We start from the raw sequence: 12,858 nt of genomic DNA, 5'->3' as shown, positions 1-12,858 counted from the left end.
TTCACAACCAGTATTTAATTCATTATTCTAAGCCATTCATTCAAAATAATAGTTTAAGTTTTGTTGTACTTGGGAACTAGTTGAGGTAATTTAAAGTAAAAAACAAAACCAAAACAGAAAGAAGTTTAACTAGAAAGGATTACTTGCTACTGAATTCAGATCAAACTAATCATGATATGTGTGACAGCACTTTTCAATTATTTTAAATAAGACACCTTAAAGAGTTAAGAATTTCAAGAGTATAACCAACTTCCCACATCTGAAATTTCAACCCTATTTCTTCCAATTCTACTATGAACTTTCATTTAACTCTATAGTTTATGCACTGAATTTATTAACTTTTCAAAGAAAAAGCCTACCATGGGCTCTTGGTATCACCAGATTGTGTCATCTTATTTAAAATACAAAACTGACAGCTGAATCCAGCAGAGGTTTCCCACTCTAGCCTAAAACATTTTGGAAATGGAAATTCACAAGGTAAAGAGTGAGAATTTCTGTGAACTTCATTATCTGACTATTCTCAATTTGTGGCTAATTTGGTTTTTCCAGGCCGAAATGTGGCTAGGAAAATTGGATACAAATGAGGTCTTGAGCTCTGTTGGTGTCCCACAAAAGAGTACTGAGATACTTACAACAGCAAAGAATCTGAAAGAATCTCAAGAGCCTGGAACAGAAAGAAGGGGAAAGCGTGGCACTTAGTTAAATACCCCACAAAAAAAGTTATTTTGGTATTACATGATTGCTACATGGAATACTATGCTCTATCAGTTCAGTTCACTTCAGTCGCTCAGTTGTTTCCGACTCTTTGCAATCCCACGGACTGCAGAATGCCAGGCCTCTCTGTCCATCACCAACTTCCGGAGTTTACTCAAACTCACGTTCATTGAGTTGATGATGCCATCCAACCATCTCACCCTCTGTCGTTGCTTTCTTCTCCCACCTTCAATCTTGCCCAACATCAGGGTCTTTTCAAATGAGTCAGCTCTTTGCATCAGGTGGCCAAAGTATTGGAGTTTCAGCTTCAACATCAGTCCTTCCAGTGAACATCCAGGACTCATCTCCTTTAGGATGGACTGGTTGGATCTCCTTGCAGTCCAAGGGACTTTCAAGAGTCTTCTCCAACACCACAGGTCAGAAGCATCAATTCTTCAGCGCTCAGTTTTCTTTATACTCCAACTCTCACTTCCATATATGACAACTGGAAAAACCATAGCCTTGACTAGACAGACCTTTGTTGACAAAGAAACACCTCTGCTTTTCAATATGCTGTCTAGGCTGGTCATAACTTTCCTACCAAGGAGTAAGCATCTTTGAATTTCATGGCTGCAGTCACCATCTGCAGTGATTTTGGAGCCCCCCCAAAATAAAGTCTGCCACTGTTTCTCCATCTATTTGCCATGAAGGGATGGGACCAGAAGCCATGATCTTAGTTTTGTGAATGCTGAGCTTTAAGCCAACTTTTTCACTCTCCTCTTTCACTTGCATCAAGAGACTAATTCTTCTTCATTTTCTGCCATAAGGGTGGTGTCATCTGCATACCTGAAGTTAATTGATATTTCTCCCAGCAATCTTGATTCCAGCTTGTGTTTCTTCCATCCCAGTGTTTCTCATGATGTACACTGTGTTAACACTATGTTAAGTAATCAGGTTGACAATATACAGCCTTGACATACTCCTTTTCCTATTTGGAAACATTCTGTTGTTCTCTGTCTAGTTCTAACTGTTGCTTCCTGGCCTGCATACAGGTTTCTCAAGAGGCAGGTCAGGTGGTCTGGTATGCCTATCTCTTTCAGAATTTTCCACAGTTTATTGTGATCCACACAATCAAAGGCTTTGGCATAGTCAATAAAGCAGAAGTAGATGCTTTTCTGGAACTCTCTTGATTTTTCAATAATTCAGTGGATGCTGGCAATTTGATCTCTGGTTCCTCTACCTTTTCTAAAACCAGTTTGAACATCTGGAAGTTCACGGTTCACGTATTGTTGAAGCCTGGCTTGGAGAATTTTGAGCATTACTTTACTAGCGTATGAGCTGAGTGCAATTGTTTAGTAGTTTGAGCATTCTTTGGCATTGCCTTTCTTTGGGATTGGAATGAAAACTGACCTTTTCCAGTCCTGTGGCCATTGCTGAGTTTTCCAAATTTGCTGGCATATTGAGTGCAGCACTTTCACAGCATTATCTTTTAGGATTTGAAATAGCTCAACTGGAATTCCAGCACCTCCACTAGCTTTGTTCGTAGTGATGCTTCCTAAGGCCCACTTGACTTTACATTCCAGGGTGTCTGACTCTAGTGAATGATCACACTATCGTGATTATCTGGGTCGTGAAGATCTTTTTTGTATAGTTCTTCTGTGTATTCTTGTCACCTCTTCTTAATATCTTCTGCTTCTGTTAGGTCCCTACCATTTCTGTCCTTTATTGAGTCCATCTTTGCATGAAATGTTCCTTTGGTATCTCTAATTTTCTTGAAGAGATCTCTAGTCTTTCCCATTCTATTGTTCTCCTCTATTTCTTTGCATTGATCCTTGAGGAAGGCCTTCTTATCTCTCCTTGCTATTCTCTGGAACTCTGGATTCAGATGGGTGTATCTTTTCTCTTTTGCTTTGGCTGCTTCTTTTCACAGCTATTTATAAGGCCTCCTCAGACAGCCATATACGCTCTATAAGCTCCATGTAAGCTCTCTTAAGCTCTATAGGAGAACAAAAAGGAACTGAAGGGGCTGGCTCAATCTTCCCCGCTCTTTAGACTGGGGATGTGGAAACACAGATTGCAGAGGGTAGCAGGATGGAAAGGTAAGGTATTTCTCAAAGGTATCTCTGAAGGCTTCCTGGTGCTCCTATTTCACAAAAGCCTACCAGGGGAGAGTTTCTTTTGCTTTGTATCAACTGTGAAAGTCAACCACTTAGAGCTCATAACCTGACCTGGGCCCGAAGGAAACAGAAAGAAAATAATCATTCTGTTCAGGTCCAACAGCAAGAAGGAAGACCAAAAAATGAGCATTTAGGAAAATCTAAATAAAAAATAAGTATACTTCAAAGATTCAAATGTAGCAGAAAACAAACAATTCTAGCGAACTTATATATATATCTATATATTTGTATTTATTTTGAAGTATAATTCATATATAACATTAGTTCCAGGTATAAAATATGAATCAGTATCTGTATATATTTAAAAAAATCACCACAATAAGTGTAGTTAATATCTGTTACTATGAACAGTTACAAAACTTTTTGTTTTTCTTGTGGTAAGAACTATTAAGATCTATTCTCTAAGCAACTTTTCAATATGCAATAAAGTATTAATAACTATCATCACCATGCTTTACATCCCCAGGACTTATTTCATTACTGGAAAATGTATATCTTTTGACCCCCTTCACCCATTTTGTACATCGCTCCACACTGACAAACACTAACATGTTCTCTGTATCTATGAGCTCACCGTTCTTCTGTGTTGTTAAATTGTCTTTATTTCACATATAAGTTGGATCATATGGTATCTGTCCTTCTCTGACTTATTTCACTTAGTGTAATGACCTCAAGGACTACCCATGCTGTCACAAATTCCAAGATTTCCTTTTTTGAACTACTGAATACTATTTCTTGTGTGTGTGTGTACATACCACACTTCCTTTACCCATTCATCCATATTTGGCTACTGTAAATAATGCTGCAACTAACACTATGTTGCATATATCCAAAATACTTTATTTCTTTAGGAACTCAATTGATGAACTGAAGGAAAGTATGGTCAATGACAGTAGTTACACTAGTAGCCTAGAAAATAATACCCTAGATGCGACTTGTGGAAAAAATCTTTTAAAATGGACAAAGTTGGTTACTATGACCTCTTCAACCATTGCCCTTTCCTTTTTCACTGGATTTTGTACTGATAGTCAACAGTCATTTTGTAACGATGAGGGGACATGAGAGAGGTGCTCAGGGCTGGTGCACTGGGAAGACCCAGAGGGATGGGGAACACATGTAAATCCATGGCTGATTCATGTCAATGTATGGCAAAACCCCCTACAATATCGTAAAGTAATGAGCCTCCAACGAATAAAAATAAATAGAAAAAAAATTCATATTGAAAAAAAAAAAGAAAAAAAAAAGATTCCTAGAGAGAAAGATGGAAAAAGTATAAGTTTTACTCTGTTAAGGTGTAATACTAGCCATGCTTTGTCTACTTGCAGATTTATTTTGTGTGAGACAAACTCCTGTGAATTTGAGCCACTACTAATCAGATTTTGTGCTACAAATAAATTAATTTCTCTTACAGCAGAATTATGAGCAGTGGGGAAAGATAACTCAATAAATAATTTTGGTACAATACAACTGGCTTTTCATTAGAAAAACATTAGATATCACTGTACCTTATACCAAATTAAATTCCCAATGAAATAAAAATACTCAACAAAAAGAGAAATAGAAGAAAATATGGGAGAATATTCTCAGAGTGGGTCTTTTTTTCAAAAATATTTAAAAAGTCAGAAATCATAAAGAACCAACAAATTAAAAAAAAGAAGAATCAAGAAATTCAATCAACATAAAAGTAACTTTTTGCATTAAAAAAAACCACAACACTAAAAGCAAAGTCAAAAGAGTAACAACAGGGTTTAGCCTCCACTTACAATATAAAATGCTACAAACAATGAAAATAGCTTAATCAACATAAAAAAATTATAGTTTTTCTTAATCCCATCTTGAGCTGAAGTAACTTGAACTTCAAAGAATAAGTTTTCCAAGAAAAGATGAGCCACACAAACTCTACCACCTGTAGCAGAATCCAGGAAGAAAAGGTTCCATGATAAAAAGAGGTAAGAAGAAATCAGGCAAAATGCTAACAAATGTCAAAGACCAAGTGTGGGCCAACTTGTCAGTGTGGAATGACAAAGAATTTACACTCACTCCAAATCTCTTTGGATCAATTGACCACAGGTTTCAACCAGGTATTAAAGGCCTGAGACAGCAGAAAAGACAGAACCTATTTTGATGCAGGCCTACAGAGGATGATCCTCAATTGCTATGGGAAAGGTAAGACTTACAGCTCACTTCTCTAGACCTTTCTCCCTGAAAAGCCAGAAACCTTAATCTTGTGGGGGAGGGTCAGTAAATGGATTCACCATCATGGCACAGCAAAACCTACTATAGCTAGGAGAAGAGTAAAAAAAAAGAATCCTATAGTACATATTAAAGATGAGAAAAATAAGTTCTAAAGAACCTATCCCAGATCACACAGCTACAACTATCCTCTGGTTCTGGGTTTGTAAAATCCATGTATTCTCTATTCTACAATGGAGCTTCACCTGGTTTACTCCAGTAGCCTTGGAGGACAGAAAGGCTGTTTAGTGAATACTCTTCCAAAGGAGAAAAACTCTGTTTTTGCTGCCAAACGGAGAGACAAAAAACTAATGAAAACATCTCTTTTGGAAGTTCCGGGAACACTGATGGGTATGGGTAGGTAAGGGTGCCAAGCTTCGGAGACAAAAGAGCCAACAATAAGAACTAATAAGATTGTGAAGTTCTAACTGGGATTAAAATAAGAACCTTAAAAGATAAGAGGTCCACTGTAAGGTTAAACTCATGCAGCTAGCAGAGGTGGAAGGCTAACTGCCTAATTCCTAAGACTTTGGTATTTGGGAACTCAATGTGGTCACAAATTACAAACATTTAAAGAGACAAAACATTTTCTAAGAATAAACCCAAGAGATTTGATTTTTAACCCAGCTGATGGACAATGTTATAAAAAAGTTACCTATTTTTGGTAAAACATGGCTTTTGGTTACCTAATTTCAACAGACTTTGCCCGAGGATATGTACCACTATTGCTTAAATCAATGATTTGCAAACAACTGTTTGGAGAAACTATCCATCCACCCACTCACTTATCCATTTATACCATTTATTAAGCAACAAATAAACTCTGGCACTATACCAGGTCCTCAGGCATACAAAGATGAGCAGAACGAGGATAGTCTTCTAAGAATTTCTACTGTATATTTTTTTACAGCTTTATTAAGATAAAATTGATATATGACACTGTGTAAGTTTAAGTTATACAACATGGTGATTTAATACACATATATTGTAAAGCTTATGACCACTGAATTAGTTAACACCTCCATCCTGTTACTTTTTGTATGTGTGACAAAAGATTTAAGATCTTCTCTCTTAACAAGTTTTAAGTATGCAACACGTACTACTGCTGTACATTAAATCATTAGAACTTATTCATCTTGTAAGTGGAAATTTAAACTCTTTTATCAACTTCTCCCCATTTCTCCAATTCCCTAAAGAAACTGATAAAATGAACACATTAAAAAAACTGTAAAAGAATTTATACAATAAAAGGAACTTGACAAGGGAATGTAGTACTTAGAAAGGAATGTCAATTCTCTGCAGAAGCAACTGGACAGAGAAAACAGGGTCAACACCTTTTCAAGGCAATAACAACAGCGAAGGCCTATAAACGAAAGTACAACAATGGGAGTATAGAACTGCATTACATTTGGAATCTAAACCAGATTCTGTAACCAAGAAGAAAGATGGGGCTGGATCAAAGAAAGGTAAGGAAGCCAAACTTTACTTTGGAGAAAACAGGTGGTCACTGAATTAAAAAGCAGAGACATTACTTTATGAACAAAGGTCCATCTAGTCAAGGCTATGGTTTTTCCAGTGGTCATGTATGGATCTGAGTGTTAGACTATAAAGAAAGCTGAGTGCCGAAGAACTGATGCTTTTGAACTATGGTGTTGGAGAAGACTCTTGAGAGTCCCTTGGACTGCAAGGAGATCCAACCAGTCCATCCTAAAGGAAAGCAGTCCTGAATATTTACTGGAAGGACTGATGCTGAGGCTGAAACACCAACACTTTGGCCATCTGATGTGAAGAGGTGACTCATTTGAAAAGACCCTGATGCTGGGAAAGACTGAAGGCAGGAGGAGATGGGGACGTCAGAGGATGAGACGGCTGGGTGGCATCACCGACTCAGTGGATGTGAGTAAACTCCAGGAGTTGGTGATGGACAGGGAGGACTGGCATGCTGCAGTCCATGGGGTCACAAAGAGTCAGACACGACTGAGCAACTGAACTGAACTGAACTGAAGGATATTCATCAACAGCTATGAGCTTTAAACATGTATTTTTGGTTCCAATGTGAAAAATAGAGGAAAAGGTGAAGGAAATGGAGCAAAGGTGACTCTCCACTGCAGTCAATCAAAAAACAAAAGTGTGAGGGGAGAGGCCATTTAATATAGTAACAATATTGACAGACAAAATGGGAGGGATGTGATGAATATTCGAAAATTAAAGAAATAAAATCTACTGAAGTAAAGTGAGTAATGGACAAAAATGACTTTCTGTTTCTGGGTGGAACCTGTTTCCTTACAACAGGAAACAAAGAATTCTTTTACTCCCTGACTCCTGCAGAAGGCGTAACACTTTTAAGAATGCCTAATGAGTATATCCCATAAGAAGAGACAAACACCCATTAATTCATAAGTGATTGATAGAGAATATTCTATTTTTAGACATCACACGACACTGGTATCTACAGTCAAAATACATACAAAATTTCTGTAACACGCTGTCAATGGATGCTAAAACCATTCAGAGGCAAGTTGACATAAGCAGAATGTTAATAAAGTGCCAAGTAATTTGAGACTTGAAAAGGGAAAAGTAGTTTCACAGAAAGATTCAACAGTTATTACCTTAAATTAAACAAGAGCTCAATCAGAATATTAAGTGGGCAACCTGACATTATGAGCTACCTACTGTGACAAAATGTATACAGCATCACCTATGAAATTATCTTTCCAGAGAATGCAAATATAATTTAATGAAGTCACTAGACCTAACTTTCAGTTACAAAATAGAGGCTATATTTTAGGCGGCTATACTATAGGAATAAATTAAATGATACCATGGTGGGAAAACAAATAAAAATGTGAGGTATTTTTTTAGATGACAACTAAGTTGTTATCTAAAAGTTAATGTAATGCAAATAACAAAAAAATGGAGGAACTATTTCATATTTAAAAAGTCCTGAGAACACAACAATCAAGTGCAGTATTTAAATCAGTGGGCTTTACTTCACTGTTGTCTAACATTCTAGTTATGCTTCTATCAAGGGGCCATTTGCCCTTATTGCTTTCTCTTCCCCCAGATAAATGCCTGGATGTTCCATCACCTCCTTCAAGTCTTTATTTAAGGTTACATACTTACAGAGTTTTTCTGACCATCCTATTTAAAATAATCATTCTCTTCCTAATTTCTTTGGTTTTTTCTGATTTATTATTCTGCACAGAATTTATTATCATTTGTCATACTCTTTTGGCTAATATATAGCCATTCATTAGCTTTTCCCCTGAATAAAATGAAAATTCCAAAGAAGACTGGGATTTTGGTTTATTCAGTGCTATATCTTTCATGCTTGGCATGGTTAATAGACAGTCAAATATTTCTTGGTAGAACGAATGAATTACCTCAAAAATGATACTGTCAAAATGGGCCTAAAATAATGGTAAACGTTATCTAAATGATCCCTATCAATATTTTCCTTAATCACAATCTTTGATTAACTTTTGTTTCTTTAGGCATAGACAGAAATGAGGAAAATATATAAAGTCAAAGCAGCAATGGGACTACCAATATCGCTCCTTTTAAATATGTCCTGCCATCAGTTTCTTTAGGTAGATATACTCCTAAGTATTTTATTCTTTTTGTTGCAATGGTGAATGGTATTGTTTCCTTAATTTCTCTTTCTGTTTTTTCATTGTTAGTGTATAGGAATGCAAGGGATTTCTGTGTGTTAATTTTATATCCTGCAACTTTACTATATTCATTGATTAGCTCTAGTAATTTTCTGGAAGAGTCTTTAGGGTTTTCTATGTAGAGGATCATGTCATCTGCAAACAGCGAGAGTTTCACTTCTTCTTTTCCTATCTGGATTCCTTTTATGTCTTTTTCTGCTCTGATTGCTGTGGCCAAAACTTCCAACACTGTGTTGAATAGTAGTGGTGAGAGTGGGCATCCTTGTCTTGTTCCTGATTTCAGAGGAAATGCTTTCAATTTTTCACCATTGAGGGTGATGCTTGCTGTGGGTTTGTCATATATAGCTTTTATTATGTTGAGGTATGTTCCTTCTATTCCTGCTTTCTGGAGAGTTTTAATCATAAATGAGTGTTGAATTTTGTCAAAGGCTTTCTCTGCATCTATTGAGATAATCATATGGTTTTTATCTTTCAATTTGTTAATGTGGTGTATTACGTTGATTGATTTGCGGATATTAAAGAATCCTTGCATTCCTGGGATAAACCCCACTTGGTCATGGTGTATGATTTTTTTAATTTGTTGTTGGATTCTGTTTGCTAGAATTTTGTTAAGGATTTTTGCATCTATGTTCATCAGTGATATTGGCCTGTAGTTTTCTTTTTTTGTGGCATCTTTGTCTGGTTTTGGAATTAGGGTGATGGTGGCCTCATAGAATGAGTTTGGAAGTTTACCTTCTTCTGCAATTTTCTGGAAGAGTTTGAGTAAGATAGGTGTTAGCTCTTCTCTAAATTTTTGGTAGAATTCATCTGTGAAGCCATCTGCAGTTATTCAAGTGAAGTGCTACCAAACGTCTGGCCTCTACTCCTATCCATGCATCTTCACAAACATTTCATGAGGCATGGTAAATGATTAATGGGTTTTTAAGAAAAAACAATGCTTACAAACTTCAACACATTGATTACCTCTGATGAGAAGCATTTAAGTAGTATTAACAGTTCAGTTCTTAAGCTGAGGGTGGGAGATTTACATATCTTACACATTAAGTACATTTTTTGGTATGTATCGAGTGACACATAATTTCTTTAGGTGGATGCATTAAAAAGTGTTTGAAACTATCCACATCAACATCTTTGAGTTCCTAAAATCACTAGAAGAAATCCCAAATTCTGGGGTATCATTATCTAAATTATCACAATGTCACAGTCTGTGTTTAACATCTGTGAATTTGTATATCACAGTGACCAGTAGAGTTCTTCATCTTAATTTTCCCTCAGAATGTCAAAATATATAACAACTGTGAGTCATGGCAACAAAGAAAAGGATATACTTCTTTTCTTTGGAAAGATCAGTAGAAAACAAAACTAGAGTATTTTACATTTTATCATTAATATTTTATTATTAAATATATCCTTTGAACTTTTGTTTTTAAATTATACTGTACATTTAAAAACAACAAAAATAACTATAAAAACTTTTTACAGGAGAGATTTTGTGGCTGTCTGCCATGATGCACAAAAAGAGAAATTGCTCCTTACTATCAGGTCTCTGCTAATTAAGCCAAAACTAACTCTTTCAATTTTGGCAAACCCTCAGACTTCTGAAGTATCAGTAAATTCATATGCCCATTGATATATATGTACACTAATTAAGAAACAATATAAAAATACATTTGGAAAGAACAACTTTACAAGTCAATGCAACACTGTCTCATGTGCTTAGGAGGACAACAATGTTTTGGACATAACTTACTTGTTAGTACTAAATGCAATCTCCTTAGTCTAATCTACAAGGCTATATTCACTCTTTCCAGCTTTGTATCTCACTATTTCCTCCTTTACAGGCTAAACAGCATCTTCTCTATAAACTCCTTCTAGGTTTTACGACTGAACTTCTATTTATCTTTGGAAATCTAATTTTAATGGTTAAATAAGCATTATCTGAGGTATGAAGCATTCACATCTCAGATAATGAACTCACCCTTTGGGTTCTCAATGGTCTTATATTTTTTAACTATTGAAGTTGTCAGTGTATTACTGCTATTAGTTTACAAAGTTCTTTCATCATTTAGAACAGAAATTCACTGTCTAGAGCTATAACCTTGTTGATTTCTATAGTTCCTAACCAAAACTTGGACATACATTAAGTGTTATTACTGAACAATTACAAAATTATATTAATACCATAGAAATGTTTGAAAGATCAAACAGTTCATTTAACATTTGTTAAAATAAAAAGTTACCCCTAAAATAAATATGCATCATTTATGTCACATATCAATTACATCATGATTTTGTAGGTATATTTTAAAACTGAAGGATATAATGCTTGAAATTACCACAAAGAAATAACCTCAATATATAGCTGATTATGATAAATGCAGATAAGGAGTTAATCCAGTTCCCAGCAATACAAGTACTATTGTTAAGTCATACTTTGGTTTATGATTATCTTATTTAAGCATTTCTCATAATGACAGTGTCTCAGAAAACTCAATCCAAATTAAAGATTTAACATTAATCAATAGAATATAATTGATCCTTTAAAATACTAGCTAAATTCCACAACTTATTCAGTTAGTCCTAAGACACATGTAATAAAACCCATCAGAAAGTTATTATCTGACTGAAAGTGTAACTATTACTTGTACCCATCTCCAGCTATTTCAGATTATACACTTAGAGCTACATGTAAGGCAGAATACAGTAGTGGCTACCAATATGAACTTAGGAGCTAAATTATCTAAATGGCTATGCCATTTACTAGTTTTGCGACCTCAGAGAAGTTTCTCTACCCTTTTGACCTCAATATTATCATCTGTGAAAAGGAGATACAGAAAACCTACCTCATGAAAATGTCAAGAATTACATTTTTATGAAAAGTACTTAAAATGGTGCATGGTACATAATAGGTATGGTATCTGTATCTGCTACTATTATTTTTCAACATGTTTCATCATGTCTTCAACAATTATACTTCAAGGTTCATAGGTGTAATATTTCCAGTCTGAAACCTCTCCACATTACAAATTGGATACAACTTCTTGAGTCTGTATTACTTTCCTACACAATCATTCCTTTGTTTTGGCATTTCTTTGCTTCCTTTCTTTAATATTCTGTTTACCTTTCTCAACTTAGAGTAGTCTCCAAAGTAATACAGACAACACAAACTGAATAATGTACTGCAACAAAATACAACTTTTTATTTTTATCTAAAAATAAATAATTTACTATAAATATTTAATATAATGAGTAAGATTGGTATATCCTCACTAGGTCCATATTTCAGATTGTTCCGTGTCAGATAGTATTTGAGATATTCTATTTGAGGTATCCTAGGAGAACAAAAATAGTTCAGTGCTCTAAAGGATTGACATGAGAAATGGAACTCTTCACAGGTTGTTCATAAGTTACTTATTATCATTGCAATGGATTTATTATTTATACTATGCTTAACTCTTCACAAAATGGAAATGCAAAGATTTCTGGAGAAAACAGACACAAAAACAAAAATCTATAATCACAAGTGAATAACAAGAAACATGGAGGCACTGACACTTCCTGCACAAGCTCTCCTTTAGACCACTATGAAACTTAAAGCCATGATGACAAGCTAATGGCACCCATCATTAGAAACTCACCAGCAACTATCCTTCAGTTAAAAATAAATTAATAATAAAAAGAAACTGACATAGTAGTACAAGCATTTAATTCTATAAATAAATATATGCTTTAACAAACACTAAATATAATAAACAATAAATACACAGTCTACTGACATAAGGATATAAAGAAACAACTTTCTATTTTTATTTACTAGGTGTTTAGGAAATAAGCTTAGTTCAGAACTAAGAAAGTCTGCAACAATTACCAGGCAGCTACTTTTTAAGCAATTTCCTTACAAGATAAGAACTATAGTCTTTTGAGAAGAAGTGTGGGGAAGACATGGGCAGAATAATTTCATATATAAAATTAGTCTTTTCTTAAGCTTTTATTACTAGAAATTTAGGTTAAAAATGTTTCACTAATAGAATATACAATCAAAAATATTTAGAGACTTTAAATTCAGGTTTCCTCTATCACGTTTT

The 12,858-nt window shown here is 35.0% G+C and overlaps 1 protein-coding gene across 1 annotated transcript in view; it reads right to left on the bottom strand.

Annotated features, from left to right (window-relative positions):
• The window catches only part of STAG1 (STAG1 cohesin complex component), a 497,553-nt gene that overhangs the window by 178,086 nt on the left and 306,609 nt on the right, over positions 1–12,858 (bottom strand). The gene's annotated exons all lie outside the window — the stretch shown is intronic.

This window comes from Muntiacus reevesi, chromosome 8 (assembly GCF_963930625.1).
Source record: "Muntiacus reevesi chromosome 8, mMunRee1.1, whole genome shotgun sequence".
NCBI classification, from domain to species: Eukaryota; Metazoa; Chordata; class Mammalia; order Artiodactyla; family Cervidae; genus Muntiacus; species Muntiacus reevesi.
Note: the sequence above shows the minus strand (reverse complement) of the source record. Positions and strands in the feature narration are given on the sequence as shown.